Genomic DNA, 17,697 nt, shown 5'->3' on the forward strand with positions numbered 1-17,697 from the left:
GGAGTGTGATTGCCCTCCCTGATTATCCTGTGTGCACAAACCAGTCTTTCTGGCTCAGCACATTCCAGCCTGTGCTCTCAGCAATGGCAGAAGGAGTCACACTGTGCTGCAGTGGCTGTAAAACCGCAGAGCCAGCACAGGCACATGTGCGGGGCTGCATTTCATGCCTACTTACACATAGCAAAACTATTCACTGCTCTGTGAGTTCCAGAGCCAGGGCCCCAGTGCTGTGCTGAGCAGGACAGAGCTGTCCAGAACCACAGGCACTGTTGTGTTGTTTGTGGCTGCTGTGTTAGTGCTCAAAAGCCAACACAGACCACAGCAAGGGAAGGGGAGTCACTGTCATATTTTCTGAAAAATCCCTTCGCCACAATTTCTTCTCCTGGGAAGATGAAGAGCCTCAGAGAAAAAAGCAATATTATCTCATTTGCTTCTCCCTGTTTTGCTGCTTTGGAATGTGGCTGGAGATTGTTTATCCAACAGGTGCATGTTTGATTGGTTTCATGTGAATTGTTTTTACTTAATGATCAATCACCATCAGCTCTGAGGAGTCAGTCACGCGTTTTTCTGTTATCATTCTTGTTAAGCCTTCTGTCTGTATCCTTTCTCTATTCTTTAGTACAGTTTTAGTATAGCATTCTTTAATATAATACCATAAAATAATAAATTAGCCTTCTAAGAACATGGAGTCAGATTCATCAGTTCCTCCTTCGTCCTGGGGACCCAGCAAATACCAAAAAGAGGCAAGTCAAGCTTTTCAGGCAAGGTAAAAATCAAGTGTTATAGTTGAAAAAAGCAGGCAAATCTTGAGGCATGTACATTCTTCAGGTATAAAGCTAAACCTCCATATAGCAGCATGTGTTTAATAGGAAATTGTATTAAAGTTTTGTGTTAGAGCAATCACCACCTCAAAAAACTGTATCTACTTCAACTGCAATCACAGGGGGAATGGGACACACAAGCAGAGCAAACACTGCACACAGGAGCAGCAGGGAATGCCTTTATGAAGGATTGTTTTGATTCAATTTACCTGTTTAGCCACATGCTAATAGCTACATGACCTGACGAAACTGGGCCAGAGCCACTACCAAGAGAGACATGAGATCAGTAAAAAAATAAAACAAAGACAGGGATATATTTAACAGTGCCTTTGTTATTTTTATCTAGAGCAATGTTTTGTGTGTAACCCAGTGTTACACAGCTAAGAATCCTCAGGGTCTGCCTGCCTCAGGAACAAGCCCCAAGTCCAGAAAAGCCATGTCATGGTACTGCATGCACATCTCATGGGCTCACCCTGGTCCTGGAGGCCAGGAGAGCCCAGACTGCACAGCTCCACATCACAGGGTACCAGAAAGAGCTCCTCCTCAGGATCCATGCCGGGGAACAGGCAATGCAGCCACACTAAATGTTCAAGAACAAATTTGATTAGAATCCCAGACCCCAGCTGTACCAGCCTAGTGAGTGTCCAGCAAAACCACTTTTGTCCCCATGGGGCTGTGGTAAGTGCTGAGACAGCTCTGCACTACCTTTGTTTCTAATTTTATTCCTCTGGGATATTTTTCAGGTGAGGTTTGTCTACCTGAAGAGCTTGAGGGATGGAAGGGAAGGTAAGCATGTGAAAGATTGGTAATGCAGACAGCAGCATGGTGACATTGTGATGCTGAGATGCTGCTGGCAGTGCCTGGGCAGCAGCTCTGCCAGACTCAGCTTGGACTGGGTTCCAGCAGTGAGTTCCTGTCCTGAAATCCCTGCTGCCATGGGTAAAAGACACTGCAGTGGATCACACATCCCCAGGGACAGAGACCATTTTTGTCTAAGCATGGTACAGGGAAAAAAGAAAATATCAATGTAAAAAAATAATTATCAGAAAACAGTGGAACTGCACAAATATTTAAGTATATCAAGATACTCCTTCAACTCCTGGTGTCCTAAACATTGGTAAGAATAATTTTTAGGACTGACACAGTTCCCAAGGTAGGGAAAAACCATCCTTCTGGATAGAAAAAAAAGAGAACATGTTTATTGAGAAACTGAGACCTGTGTAAGATTCAAACACACTTTCTGGAGCACCGTATAGCACAAAAATCAATATTGACTCTATTTACTGTCTCCCCTACCTGTAAAATGAAGAACCCACTACTTTAAATAGTTTGAAATAACTTTAAGAAATCTTCCTTCCAGTCTCCATCACAAAGAGGCTCCATGAAAAGGCTATCACCATGTTTCATAATTCTCATTGCTAGATTTTCTTCAAATATTGGAGAAAAGAAAGTCACAGTCTTCACAGTTGAGTAAATTTTGCCTTTCCTGGCTGAGGAAAGGCAGGGGTCAGCAGAGGTCCTGTTCTGGACCTGCCACTGCACAGAAAGACACTGCCTTGATGAGCTGGGTGAGACAATCCAAATCATGTATTTAATGTGTATTTACACTCCAGCAACAGGCATAAATTTTGTAAACAGGAAATTCTTTGACGTTGCTTGCTGGCAGTTTCATTTACCCTTTTAAGTAATTGTCAAGAAGTTGCAATCACGACCAAGACTTACTTTTGTCAAATAACTGATGTAACTGAAAACAAGCAAAGCAAATGCCTTGTGCCAGCCTTCTGAATTCATATCATGAAGGGAAAGGCAGCAGACAAGAAGCACTGAGAAGGCAGGAGCTCATAAAACAATATAGTCCATTTTGCCAGAGGGCCTCCATCAGCGTGACTGGCTGTGCAACGTAAACAAACCAAACATTAAACCAGGACTGACATAAAAAGAAAATTCCTCCCCCACTGGACAGGCAAGATTAAATGTTTATTTCCTGGACACAGTCTAGTCTTTGTCTGGGCATTCTCTTAAATAGCAAATGGTAAAAAATTTGAAACCTTGGGAAAAGCAGCACTCCTGGAAAACAGAGTTGTGCCTGGAGGAAAACCCCATGGCAGAGAAGTCACCATGCCTCCCACCCTGCCCAAAACCAGCTCTGGGAAGACATGGGGAACATCAGATGCTGAATGGGCTGCAAACTACTGCCAACAGCCAACTGATATACAGTCCTTTGGAAGCAGAGGTTCTCACTCCAATTCTCAGCAATTTTATGTTTTGGGTTTGCTGTTAGTCACCAAGATCTGCAGTTGCAGCAGGCAGCTGCAGCCTGTCCTCCACTGTGGGACAAGTACACCATGGCTGATGTGACAAGTGGCTGAGCAGGACAGACCTTTGCTAGAGGCTCTGCCAGTGTGCTGTGGGAGCTCTCCCCACACTGGCCACACTCCTCTAGAACCTCCTGGCTGCAGCACCATCAGTGCCCCATCCAGCCTGGCTTCCAACTCCCAAGCAGTCTCCCAGGCAGCATTTTGGAACACAAGCTCCCACCTGGATAACACCAGCACACACTTTGCTTCCCTCCTCGGGACCAGCCTTAACTCTTAGTGCTCTGTCACTTCCCCAGTCATGTGCTGCTCATGAGGCATGGCAAAGGACCAGCAAGGTTTAATATTCCAGAGAAAATACCAGGTCAAGGTTCTGTTTTCCTTGGTCCTGCACAAAGCACTCTGTGATCAGATCAGGCATGGAGCCACCAGGGTAAGGAACACGTGGTGCACACAGGCCTGCTTGCTTTTTCCAGAGAAAGGTAATAGAGCCCTCCCTTGCAGTTCACAACCCCCTGGGGATTTAACTGCAGCTTGTTTTGTTCTCTCTTGGCCTTCACCCCTCTGCTGTCTGATCACTGGGAGGCTGCAGCTCAAGCCCAGGTTTACATTCCCAGATCCCAGCGCTGGGCAAGAAGTGTGGTCACAGGCCACCAATTATTGCCCAAACACCTGGGCAAGCACCCAAAGGCCAAATTCATAATTGCTGTCCTTGAAACAGCCCTACTTAAACGTCTGTTGAGACCTTGACCCCATCACCAGCTCCTCCCTGCAGAAATACACAATTCAAGGTGAGCAGAGCCTAACACTCACACCATGGGTCAAAAATTTAATGTTAATTTTCTTTAGACTTCTATTCAGTTTCCAAATTGCATTAATAATGCAAGAACCTCAACGCTGGTGGCATTACACCCAAGACAATCATTATTTTTTAAAGATTGGATAGGCTACTTTGTTATATATATATTTATCTATCTTTATTTTAAATCGACACAAAAAAAAAAAAAAAAAAAAAAAAAAAAAAAAAAAAAAAAAAAAAGCTGCTGTGCAAACGAGTGGCGAATAAAGAACCAGCAAAGCCCTGGAATCCATCAGTAGGACTGTAGCACCGGAGGAACCGCAGGGATGAAGCTGATTTCAGGGAAGCAGGAGGGGTTTCCAGGCTGCTGAAGCCTGTCCATTAGAGCGAGCTCAGGCTCCCGGGCAGCACCCACGCCCCACCTTCCCCGGGGCACTACAGCCAAGCCTGGGCAGATGCGATCTGACTCACATGGGATTTCACAGCTTCCCTCGGGGGGACAAACACACCACTTTAGTGTGTTCCACATGCCCCCAGAATGACAGAAACGAAAGCCGAGTGTCTTCCTGCACAATGCAGAGACAAAGAAAGCGTCACTTTGGTTCCTCTCCCGGCTGCCACCGAAGCACAGACGATGCTCCGAGGTGTCACCTCCTGTCACAGGGGATCCCATCTCTGCATCTTCCGTACCTTAGCCTTTTTCTCAGTCACTAGCTGAGGGGGGGGGAACCAAGATCTCAGCAGAAAGTGATCCTGCTCTGCTTGTTTACAAAAGCCAGGAGGCGTCTGTTTATTCTCGGGCAGGGGAGGCTGCGGGGAGCGCTGGCGAGCACAGCGCCGGCTGCTCGCCCCGCTCGCTGGGCTCTGCGGGCCAACGTGGGCTCCAGCACGGCAGCCACAGCCACACACGGTGAGAGAAGGAGAGCAGCACACAGACAGACCCTGGGAGCACTGCCTGGCCTGCTGAGGGTGGCTCGGACAGACCCTGGGAGCTGCTGAAGGTGGCTCGGACAGGCCCTGGAGCCCCCTGGGAGCTGCTGAGGGTGGCTCGGACAGGCCCTGCAGCCCCCTGGGCTGCTGAGGGTGGCTCGGACAGGCCCTGCAGCCCCCTGGCCAGCTGAGGGTGGCTCGGACAGGCCCTGCAGCCCCCTGGCCAGCTGAGGGTGGCTCAGACAGGCCCTGCAGCCCCCTGGCCAGCTGAGGGTGGCTCAGACAGGCCCTGGAGCCCCTTGGCCAGCTGAGGGTGGCTGAGACAGGCCCTGCAGCCCCCTGGCCAGCTGAGGGTGGCTCGGACAGGCCCTGCAGCCATCTGGCCAGCTGAGGCCGCTCCAGCCGGCCGCAGGAGCCCCCACAGCCCCGGAGCGGAAAGCCGGGAGCCGCAATCACTGCGGGAGGGGAGGAAATAAAGATCACTGATCCCGCATGGGAGTTGCCTCAGAAATGAGGAAAAGACACAGTGAGAGGAGGAAGCAGAACAATTGTCTCTGCCCTGCTCTGAGAGAAGGCAAAGCAGTCAGTCAGATGAGCGCTTTCTGGTTTTCATTTTATCTGGACAGTGCTGGGGACTGATGCGTCATGCAAACCCAAATCACCTCTCTGCAGCTCTCCTTTCTTTGGGGTTTTTGTTTGGTTTTCCATATCAACCTGTTGCAAAAAGCAGGATTTGAGATTTTAAAACTGTTGTGCAGAAAGAAAAACAAACATTTCATTCCTTTTTTTTTTTTTCTTTCCTCTTCAAAGTCTGCCACCCCTGTGCTGTGCACGATGCTGTTCCCAGCCTACTGGCCCCAGGAGATGGCAGCTGCCACCCCAGAGAAGGGATGTGATCCCCACTCATCCTTCCCCTTGATGTTATTGGGGTTTATACTTTGCAAGCTGAGTTCTTCTCCTTAGTCTCTGCCAGAAACCTTCCAGATGAGGGGCAGATTAACCAACAACTCTCACCACCAGCATTCAGAATATTTATCAACCTAGACTTGAACAGTTACAATACCAATAAATTTTGCTAATACTGATCCCCATCGGTCTTTTCCCAAGTTTCAAGCAGTTACAATCAAATCCTGCCAAGTCTACTCCATGCCCAGTGATTTAAAAATGGTTCCTTACAGAAACTTGAGACAAAAATAGACAAAAAGATGTAATAAACAACTTTGGCTTTCACCCTGAAGACTCCCCAGACACAATAAAAGAGACCCCAACTCCTTCTGCACCCCACAGCCCACTCAGGGTGAAATGGAAGCAGGGGAAGGATTTATTTACTTCTGTCACTGTCGAGCTTGACACCAAGAACAACCTTGGCACAGCCTGCAGGTCCTATCACCTAGAAAGAACCCCACACACCACATTTCCTCCCAGGAACCACATTTGGTGTGGTGCAAGAACAGGGCCTGGCAGTTTGTTGTAAGAGCTCTACTGAAGCAGATACCTTCATGTTCATGGTGGGTTTCATTCTACAGCTGGATATAAAACCTGGATTCACCCTAAGGACAACACTACCCAGAAAGCCACAGTGGTAAGAGAAGAAGGCAGCATCACCTGGCCTTATCTGTCTAATTTCAAATTACTTGCAGATAAGCATTTCTGTGCTTACATGCACAGAAATAAAGGAGAGGATGGTGCTGGTCAAAATATTTACAACCCTGGGCACAGCAGAGGCAGAAGCTCAGGGCAGTGCAGAATAGCTGCAGCCAGCAGCAGGTGCCCAGGACAGGGGGAGACAGGGCAGCAGCACAACCATGCCCTGGGTCACCTCACATGTGTGTGTCACAGCACACACAGGGCTGTGGGATGAGCTCCTACCTCAGCTCTGCTCCTGCAAAGGGCCACCTGGGAAAAACATGTTTTCTCTTCTTTACACCCCCACGTAGAACGTGAAAATAAACCCATTGTCAGAGAACAGACTCATCTTTCCTACAGTTTCTTTGGCACACACAACTTTTTTTTCCTGTAAACACCCAAAATCTTCATATGAGTTGGGGCTTTTTTTTAACTTTTTTGCTGTATGTTAGTTAAACCTCTTTAGATTTAATGAGTTACTAAGATGTATTTATGAAAGCCCAAGCCCTCTGCAGCTACATTGACAGGCCTTGCTCTCGTCCATTATTAATAATCAACAGAAGGAAAGAAATTATGTTTGCCAAACATAAGGCAATAGTCATAAAGTAAAGGTTAAGAACAGCAGTCAAAAAAATCCTTTCAACATCACAAAAATTACGTCTAGGAGAGTCATGTGAAAGCAGCCTGAAAGTTTTCTGAGATTCTCTAAGAAATCAAATCTAGCACCACAAAAGATTTTGCAAACATTTCTCAGAAGTAGCTCGACTGGGCCAGCAAAAACAACATCAGAAAAGAACTCCAAATCCCCTCCTTGAAAGCCAAATTCAGAGGCACAGATCCAAAAATCTGCCTCGGAGGCTTCTCTACAAGAGCAAGAAGTGACACGCACACACATCCAACATGCCAAGGGAGCACGGTTGCTTCCCGATTTTTTTGCTTTCCCCGTTCTCCTGAACAGAAGTGCTGACTGTAAGAGCGGGCAGTTCACGCTACAGCAACAGAGTCTTTAACGAGGCTCCGAGTTCTGCAGTGCCCCTCTGAGCAGCCAGCTCTGAGTCCTTTCTCTTCCTCGGGCTCCAAAGCACTGGTTTAGCGCTCTTTGTCTCGCTCGTCATCTCTAAAACGAGCCATTCTCCGAATAACAATGTCACACCCCCCGCTCCAAAGCGCAACAAGAAGGCGAAAGTGTTAAAAAACGCAAGAAACAAACAAACCGAAACAAAGGAAACTGGCCCTGATCTCTAAGGCGAAATCAATCCACCGCCCCGGAGGAGGAGAAGGCGCACCGACACCTCCCGGGGGCTCCCCGAGCTCTATCCCCCCGGCCCGGCCACCCGATCCCCCAAGGGATGCTCCGTCCTCGCCCCTCGGGAGAGACCCCGCTCACCTGGGCTGGGCTGGGCAGGACGGGCTGGCGGCGGCCCCGCTGCCCGGGCTGTGTCGGGCTGGCCCCGTCGCTGTGCCGGGAGGGGAGGGCCGGGCCGGGAGCCCCGCTCCGCCCCGCTCCGCCCCGCGCCGCTCGGGGACACCTGGCCCGGCCAACAGCGCCGCAACTTGTCCGGGATGCTGCGGGCCCAGAGCGCCGGCCCGACAATGAAACACAGCGGCCGAGTGGAAACAGTGTTAAGGGAAGGATGGCACGGCCAGAGAGCTCAATGGAACCAGCGGAGTTCCAGATGGATGATCCTGCCTGGTGAATCCTCCCGAATGGTACGGAGGGGACGAGGAATGCGCGGAATGGTGCGGGGACGAGGAACGCGGCTGTGATGTGCGCTGCCGAGACAGCACACGGTGTGCTCTGTGCTATCATCATTTGGGTGTGCTTGGCATCTCCTGCATCACACAGGGCCAGCAGCAGAAAACTGATTGCACAGTCCAGGGCAGCAGTGACAACAGGCTTCGAGTTAATGGTCACAGACTTTACTGGAAGCACAAAAATCCCTGAGAGACCTTGGGACAAAGTGTGCTGTCTTCAACCAGCATCCAGTTTCAGCAATGCTTTCATTTGTGCATTATTTCCCTAGCTGGTAATAACCCACAGTATTTTAAAAGATGGTTTTACAAAGAGAGCTTAGAAAGTGAATCCATTCTAGCTCTTTTCCACTTGCAGATACCAGACAAAGCATGCCCTCATATCATTACAAAGATAAGACTCTGGAGACAGAGTATACACTCTTTTAGCTGGCCATAATCACACAAGAAACAGCACAGAACAATTTGTGATAAAACTACTGCACACAAACCTTAGCAGGGTTTTTTTGGTTTTTTTTCTCATGAGAAAAAGCAAACAGAAGACCCATAACGGAGTGTGTTTGACCTGAGACAGGGCATCTAGAAAAGGCCTCATAATATGCAGCAGCCAGCTTCCTATGTCAACCACATGGTTGTCTTCCAAAGTACTTCATTTCTTCATCCCATGCTGTACCACACAATATCTCACCTCTTTCTAAGATACAGTTACAGGACTGATGACTCCTTTTGCTTAAAATATTAATTAAAGCTACAATTAAATATTTATTCCTGGAAATCTTTTCTCCTTAGTTTTGTGTGCCAAAACAGCTCTTTCCAAGGTGGAGGAGGGTGAATGCACGACATGAGCAAGCACTGTTCAGAGCAGTCCCCCAGCCACACAATCTGGGACTGCAGCTGTGCTTTCCTCGAAGGTTCAGCACTCCTGAGTCATCCCTCTTGCTTCCCTCTCTCCCTCTGCTTCCCAGGCAGAGACTCACAGCCCATGGGAGTTCCATGGCAATGGATACCCACAGCCTCAGGCTGGTTTCCAACAACAGGGGGGGGTTTGAGGGACCCTCCTGTGAGTGTGAATGTGTGTGCACCCCCAGCTAGGAAATGGGATTTTGCCTGCCTCTTTTTTTCAACAACTGCTGGAGACAGGAGAGGTTCCAGCTTTCCCCAAACTCCAACTTGTCTCCCTGCCCTTCTGCTTTCTCTCAGCACAATTTCTGACTATCAGTTAATCATTTCCAGCCCTCGTGCCTATCTTGCTCCTTCTGTCCTTGGTGGGGGGGCTGGCAGCAGGGCACCTCCTTCCCAGGATGCAGGCAGGGCTGGGAATGTTCCCTAAAGCCAGTGCTGCTGGGCTGGGCCAGCAAGGAACACCTCACAGCTGGGAGGAGGGCAGGAGGAGGTCCAGAGCTGCAGGACTCACCTGCCTCTCTCTTTTCTGCTGGATGATCCCCTGCTTACTCAGACACAGCTCTGGGCTGTTGCAGGGACTGAGCACTTCCCTCAACAGTCCTGACAGGGAAAAAAAAAAAAACACAGAAGGATTTCTTGATAGCACAGCATCATTATACCCCTTCTCATTCATTTAAAGTATTCAAAGTGCAATTACTTGCACAATTTGAGTCAAGGAAATGAGTGTGTAGGGGGAAGATGTATCAGGTAATGTGATTCATTAGTAATGGTGGGTGATACATGTCCCTGTGCTGCTGCAAGGATGAGGAGGCTTGAACAACTCTTAAATAATTACATGGGTGCTGCTTGTCAACATAGGGCAAATATTGCCCACCTCTATTAAAAAGGTGAATTGGTCTAGGATTGCTCCACACATCACAAAGGCAATCCTGATTTCCAGTTGGGCTTCAGAACTATTTAATCTAAGAGCTATGGTTGGCACAAGCACAGAGAGTGTATGCTGGACATGAATGAGCTGTGCCTGGAAATTAGGAACAGGCTCTTAAAGATTAGAGGAATAAGATTATAATAGAGAATAATAGGAGGAAAAGTGCCATTAACTCCTTGAATATGTGGTGTATTAAGTGTGCTTCAGTCCAGATTGCTCTATTTCACTTCATGCTCTCATGTCCAGTCCCAGTGCTGGCTGGAACCCACATTGTGCCAGCCCCAAGAATGGAATCTGCCTTTCCCTTTAGGCTGTTTACTACATAATAGGATACACTCATTCTATTTTACCAGATCCATTTTTTCCTACCAGGCATCTGACAAGTTATTGTATGCTCTCACTATCTTAATCATCTGTAATTCTGAATCATGCTTCAGATGAGCTCTGTTCAGTTTGCAAAGCGTAGGAACTGAGGATGTCTTTGCTTTTCTCAGATAAATCATAACAGCAAGACCCAGGGAAAAAAAACTGCTCACAAATAAACAAATCTTCCTCTGTGGTTAGGTTAAAATTCAATTCACATTAACAAAAGGTACAAATAACCTTGCAAATAGTTTACAGAGATTTGAAATAATAAAAACAAAGGCCCAAATTGCCATAGAGTTGTCAATACCACAGTGTACTGAGAGTAGCACTAACACAACCTTCTCAAAAAGAATTTAGCAAACATCTTTCCACCTTTCCCTCAGGGGAGGATTTAGCCCCCACACTTAGTTATCAAATCCAGAGCACTCCTAATAATAGGGTGAGAAATTAGCTCCTGAGCCCCACAGCCAAGACTGGGACACAATGTCATGGACAAGGAGTAGGTCAGCTCCAGGTTGTAATCACCTCCCATTTTGTCATCCTGGAAGGTGTAGCAAAACCCTACCAAACAGGTATTGCTTAACTCCTAATCTGGCCAGCTGGCTATTTCACTTGGCTAGTGAAACAGTGACAGCTGGCACAAACTTGCCTTGAGCGGGGTTATCTTCTTTCAAACTTGCCTTGAGCGGGGTTATGTTCCTTTTTTTTTTTTTCTTACACTACAACAGTTCCAAGTTCTTTATCAGGAAACAAGGGACTCCACACCAGTGCAGAAGTCATCAGTGAGCAGGTTGGCAGGTGGCACAACCCACCCAGTCATTGCAGATTTTTTTTTCTCTTTGCTATCTTTTTTTTTCAGGTTCCACTCCTACTAAAGAAGAATTATGTTTATCATGAGCAGAGGAATCTTTTGATGCTTCAAATCAGTCAGAAGCTACACAGCTTCCAAAGATTTTAAGGTCAGTCAGGCTGTCTCTCTGTTGGTCCTGGTACAGTCACCTAATATTCAGCTCTCAAATCTGATTTTTCAGATCATTTGTCTTCACAGTCAAAAGGATAAATTTTTTACTTCAGGAAAAATAACACCTATGCATTGTGCTGAAGTAGAAACACAGAAAATCTGAACTTTTCAACAATGTGAGCTCCAGGGAAATTGGGATGCCTTTAGACCACATCTTGCCTTTTTGGTGGTTTTACTTCTCATGCAAAAGACTTTCCTTGAAATAACCCAAACCCATTCTAGTAGGAAAAGGCAGCCTTAAAGAAGAACAGTTTCTGTCATTTGGTTTTTATTTTGTGAATATTGACTGCCTGATACAAATAAAATACTGTCCCCTGCTCCCTGCTCTTCAGCTGCCATCTTCTACCCTTCCTGTCAGTCATTATCACCAGCTGCCTCAGTGGCCACCCTCCTTGCCCTGTTCAGACTGACATATCTCAGCCTCTGCCCTTCCTGAAAGCTTCTCCTGTGCTTCCAGTCAGCCCTGGCCAACTCAGCCCTGCACCCACCCTCAGACCTGTTTGCCAGGAACTCAACACCAGATGCCAAGCAGCTTCCTTTCCATTCTTCACCAAGACCCCAGGGTTTGCATTGTGCAGGCTGAGAGTCAGGCAGGAACTGATAGGCAAAGGCATTAACATTTGGAGAGAGATGCAGCAGCACAGCTGAAGCTTCCTTTCCAGTACAGAGTGTTACCAAGGGGTTAATCTACAAGTGCAGTGTGAGGCACAAAGCAACCACAAGCACTGAGGAGGGCTGAACCTTCTGAGTGTACTCACAGCACACAGCACTGAATCAGGCAGCTGCTTTTTGGAATGCAAAATATAAAAGCAGCTCCTCAACAAACATATTGCTATGGCCTTCATACGAGTTTCCAAATTTGAACTGAAGCAGAGATCAAACTGACTCATATTTAACTAGTTCTGACAGTTGTCATAATCCAAAGATGGCAGCAAGTCAGAGTGCTGAGCCACTCTGACAAAATTGCACATATATATCATGTTGTGTTATCTGCAGTCATTTAAATACGTTTGTTTCGCCACACACAGAATTATATTATTCATACTTCACAATGATGAAGAATGATGATAATGATCACATAATTTGTAATGGTGAAATGAAGAGAAGAGAAGAGAAGAGAGAAGAGAAGAGAAGAAAAGAAAAGAAAGAAAGAAAGAACGAAAGAAGAAAAGAAAGAAGAAGAAAAGAAAGAAAGAAAAGAAAAGAAAGAAAGAAAGAAAGAAAGAAAGAAGAAAAGAAAAGAAAAGAAAAGAAAAGAAAAGAAAAGAAAAGAAAGAAAGACGAAAAGAAAGAAAGAAACGAAAAGAAAAGAAAAGAAAAGAAAAGCAGCTATGCTCTGTCCAAATGAAAATATAGCAAAATCTTTGTGGTGAAAAAGAGCTTACAAAACAATCCTCTTCCACGCAGTGGGTTGGGTTGTTGTTGTGACCTGCCTTGAGAGATGGCAACTGCCGGGGGGTAGTTACCTGGGGGAATTTCCACATTTCTTCTTCCCTCACTATTATCCTCAGATTATGCACTGTTTTGCTCTTTTCCCAGTCTGTCTATTCTGTTTAGATCCCAAATTGCACACAGAGGTCACATCTGCATTAAATTCTATATCCTGCAAAGAGCTCTGTTCATTATCAACTGACATTTTGTCATAGCTGTGATTAAACTGATACAAATATCTTTTCCCCCCTTTTGATGAAAGACTGGCTCTTCTTAGCAATAGGAATTGACTGGAGAAATAGATTCTTCCAAAACACTTGAAAATGCAACACACTACACAGCAAGAAAAAACTATCAAGAACTGGAATTTTTTTCCTAAGAAAAGGCTTAGATAAAAATTCCCATGGTGCTAGAACTATCAAGTGAATGAAAACAGAGATGGAAAATAATGCCATGGGGAGAGGGCAGTACCAGGCTCCAATGTCCCAGCATCCAGAAGATTCTGTGCTCTCTTGTTTCCAGAAGTTTGGAGCAGAAACCACAGTCACAGTCCATGGAACAAGATGCTATTTCCTGTGTCAGTGATCAATGTGATATATGGGTTAGATTATTTGTGTTTGTTTAATTTTGGGCAATGATCCCATCAGCATTTTCACTCCCACGTCAGGGAAGGAGAAATGCATTCTCCCAGCTACATTTTTTAATGTATGGTTACTTGTTTCAATCTACAAGACACAATTAAAGGCACAGTCTCTATCTTTTTTTTTTCCCTTAAAAGCTCTGGATATTAAATCTCAAGCCTTCTGAAAATTGAAACAGCAAGATAGATCTGGCAAAACAAGGGTGTTTTCACAGGCTGGCAAGCCTGCCACTCTTGAAAGCCTACCAGGTTTAAATATTTAATGATCAGTCTTAGCATTCATTGTCCTAATCAATTCTTTTTTTAGATACGAGTCTGTAGAGTCTCAGAAAGTGCAATCAGGCTGTGCTGGAGACCTGTAGAGGCTTCTCACACCAAACAGCCAATGGCTACACTTGCCAGGAAAAGAGATGGGGAGGCAGAACTCTCTGCCCCATTCCATTAGAGGCACACTGAAGCCATAAAAGTGGCAGATTGCCTTGAGATAAATTGGCTTTGACAAAGCCTTTCCTTTATATCCTTCAATGCCTTGCTGGCATTTTTTACTTAGAATTAAATGAAATGGAAACTTTTACAATGTTGAAATAAGGCAAATTCTTTCTTGGAAGGCAGTGGACAGATGTAAGGCCCTCACATGCAGAAGAGCTGTGCAGAGGCTGCACGTGAGCACAGACATGGGCTGGGTTCAGCCAGGCAGTGGGGCTCACCACCTGTTCTAGAACCCCATGGAGCACACGTGGGGCTGATGGAATATAAGAAATAAAACTGACAAATAGTCAGAAAAGAGTGTCTGAAATCATCTTTTGAAAAGAACTGAGGAACTTTCAGCCATATGCTCATCTTCCTCCTCTGATTGGGGTTCCCAACCCTCCTTCCCTTCAGGAGCGAAATATTTACCCCATTCCTTTCTGCAGAACAATAAACAGAGGGGGATTGGTGCTTTTCCCCATATTTAGTGTCCTGACTCATCCCAGTGAATGTGGGAACCTCCAGCAAGGGCAGTTCCTAGGGAAGAGAAGACTGCTAGACTCTCTCAGCTGTTGGCTCAAATGTACAAATCATCTGAGGGGGAGCTTGGGTTCTGGACTCTTTTCATCCAGAAGATTCCTCTCATTAGTAAGTGATCCTGTAATCCCTTCACCACTGGATTAATAAACCTTGGACTGTTCTTAGCAAAAAGAACTGCACTGACTGAGAGCTTCAGGGCTGAAGAGCACACAGATCCCCAAGAGATTCATGTTCCAGTTGTAGACTCAGATCAATTCAGACAGAAGAACAGACTAAACTCCACTCCCTCCACAACTTCAGTGAACTGCTGAGGTTTATGACATATTGCATTGCAGAGAATAGTTTCTAGGAAATTATATTGCTCTAACTGAAGCAAATGAAGCAAACTGAACAGTGCTCCCTACCCTGGAATTTCCTTTACAACCCCAAGGACAGAAGTTGAACTGTGAGAGTTCATTAACACAGCCTTCCTTTGGGGCCAGCGTCTTACACCCTGCATTTGATGCTTAGATTATGATGCACCATGAGTACTCATATCTAAATAACAGAAATCAAAATTGGTTGAAAGAGATTTAGTGAGAATTCTGGTTGGCAGGAGAAGGGGAATGATGTATGCAAGGATAAAAACCTCTCCTTACAGAGCAGCAGGATTGATCAGGCTTGTTAAAGCCACCCAATAAACAGTGGGGCTGTTGTTTTTTTAACTGCAGCTTGTCCTTAAGAAAGAAGCTTGTTTATGCTTTCCACAATGTTCACAGGTTCTTTTTATGGCACTTCATATTTCTCTACTGCACAACTTGAATAGAGATTAGGAGAAAATGTAGCTGTGCTTTATTTCAAAGGGCTGCACAATAATGGCAATTGAACAGTCCTTTGGGTAAAGTCCAGGACAGCCACAACTGATGGCATCTTACAAACTGATGGATAGGATGAGCTGATAAAGGTAAACATGTTTAAATATGATTCTAACATTCTCAGAGAGTTCTTTTCTAGATCAGATGAGTGGTAAGAAAATAGTCATTAGTGTATTGGGTTGGAAATGCATGGGATTATTTTCACTCATTCTCTTGCACAGCTGCACACTTCTCCATTTAAACTGCTGTTGGATTCCACCTCAGAGGAAATCCCTCGAAACATATAAAGGGGGTCCCAATACAACCAACTATTTGATCCTGTAAATCAACATTTGGTTGAATGCACAGAGTGGGTAGAGATGTATCACTCTGTGTTTTATGTTGACAGAAAGATTCACGTGTGGTACAGGCAAACATAAACAACCCTTGATACAAGGAGTTCAATGTACTTTTTGCATGTCTCTGTGAAAGGAAAGACCAAACACTGACAAAGAAACTGACAATTAAGAAAATGAATAGAAATTGTTCATCTAATTTTGAGTCTTCCTCAGGAGCTCAAATATCAGAAAAAGCTGCTCAAAAGTGAGTGCATGTGGAGGGAGTCAAGGATAGGTCCAATCCTCTGTACAAATTTGATGGAGTAAGGGAGTAAATGTATTAAGCCAACAAGTAAATAAGATTTAAAATCTCCAGGCAGCACCATGTCCATTAGATAGATAGGTATTGAGGCTCCCTGCAGCCATTCTGGGGGAAGCATCTGGAACAAGGGTGCTGCAGCTCCTGCAGGAAACCCCTCAGTGCCCTGCAGTGCTGCCTGCAAAGGTCAATGCTCACTCCATCCCTCTGTGTCCCTGTGACCTTGATGCAGTTGGTGCAGCCTCCAGAACATTCTGCAGCACAGAGGGTGGTGAGTTGTCCTCAGCTCGGGCAGGCCATGGCTCTGGAGATATTACACACACACATTTCCCACACTGACCCTGCTCCCATCACCCAGAGGAAATGCTTCCCAGCCCTTTTGTTTCAGATGAAGCAAACAGGAAATACTCAGCTACCTTGCTCCCAGTCTTTTGCCATCCCCTTCACTGCTTCCTGCCTCTGTCTGTTCTGGGAGAGAAGTGTTTAAGAAAATTCCTTCTTCCACAGTTCAGGTTTCTCTTGTGGAGGCAGATTGAGCCTTCAGGGTCTCCTGGGGTTCTCCCTCCGGGTGGGGAAAGGGCAAGAGCAAAAGGAGGATGAAACCAGGAGGGCTCACAACATCTGCTTTTAGTTTTAGCCTTTCCTTCCTTTCAACTGGGGGCTGTTCTCATGGCATGGAGAAATTGTTCACAAAAATTTTCTCTGTAGGGACAGGCTGGGCTCCTTTGGCAGTGGGAACTGGCCATGCAGGGGCAGGCATCAGAGTTTTGGGGTTTTTTTAACTCTTTAAACTGAGAGTTCCAGGTGTTTGATTTCATCAGTTACTTCAGCAGTCAGCCACTGGCTCTACATTCTTGAAAAAACAAAACCAAAACAACCAAAGAATTGAATGAGCCTAACAATTTCTTGTTATTTTCAGAAAATTCTGAGGCATTAATGCAACACTAAAAAAATTAATTCCTCTTTGTATGGTAAATACAAAGATAGAAGGATTTTATGTTTGCATCACACTAGAGTATCAAGCAGGGGAAGATTGGAAACATGAGAGGTGTTTGCACAGAGATGACAGCTTAAAGTGGCTGTCCTTTCTGCTTGTGATGAGCTTCAGTTGTGCAGAAATGTCCCATCTTTGTTGGTTTTTAGGGAATATTGAAAATTATTTTATGGCAGCTGACAAGGAGAAAGCCAAAATAAGAGTAGTCTGATCAGGGAATTATTTATATCTACTCTCTTTCCATCAGCTGTATTTCCTGAAGATGCAACAAGTCACTGGAAAATACTAAAATTCCTAAAATTCCTGAGACATTGCTTGAATTAAATTATATCTTTAAGAAGAAATCAATATAACACTTCCTACTACTTCATCAGGTCAGTTTGCACCTCATCCTTCTCTCCAGATTTGCAGCTTCAGAGCTCTGTGTGTTAATTCCTTTTTGCTGATCTCAAATTACCTTCTGAGCCTAGGAAGGGTTTCACAGTCAGCCTTAGAAAGTCACTCCTGTACAGGGTCTTTTAGGAACAATAACCCCAAAACATGCTCAGTTTTATATGGGTTAGTGACAGCTTTGGGATGTGTCTCACATCCTTTAACCTTTGGGAAAACAGAGCACACATGAAGCAGAAGCCCTTACCAGCTCTGATTTTTTCAGGATGACATTCAGTATTTG

At 45.5% G+C, this 17,697-nt stretch overlaps 1 protein-coding gene across 1 annotated transcript in view; it reads right to left on the reverse strand.

Moving 5' to 3' along the window:
- The window catches only part of CARHSP1 (calcium regulated heat stable protein 1), a 36,243-nt gene extending 28,266 nt beyond the window's left edge, over positions 1-7,977 (reverse strand). The window contains exon 1 of the mRNA XM_009091943.4: positions 7,879-7,977. The gene's annotated coding sequence lies outside the window, so the exon portion shown is untranslated. The remainder of the gene's footprint in view (positions 1-7,878) is intronic.
- Between the last annotated feature and the right edge of the window lie 9,720 nt (positions 7,978-17,697).

Source organism: Serinus canaria, chromosome 14 (genome assembly GCF_022539315.1).
Source record: "Serinus canaria isolate serCan28SL12 chromosome 14, serCan2020, whole genome shotgun sequence".
Classification (NCBI taxonomy): Eukaryota; Metazoa; Chordata; class Aves; order Passeriformes; family Fringillidae; genus Serinus; species Serinus canaria.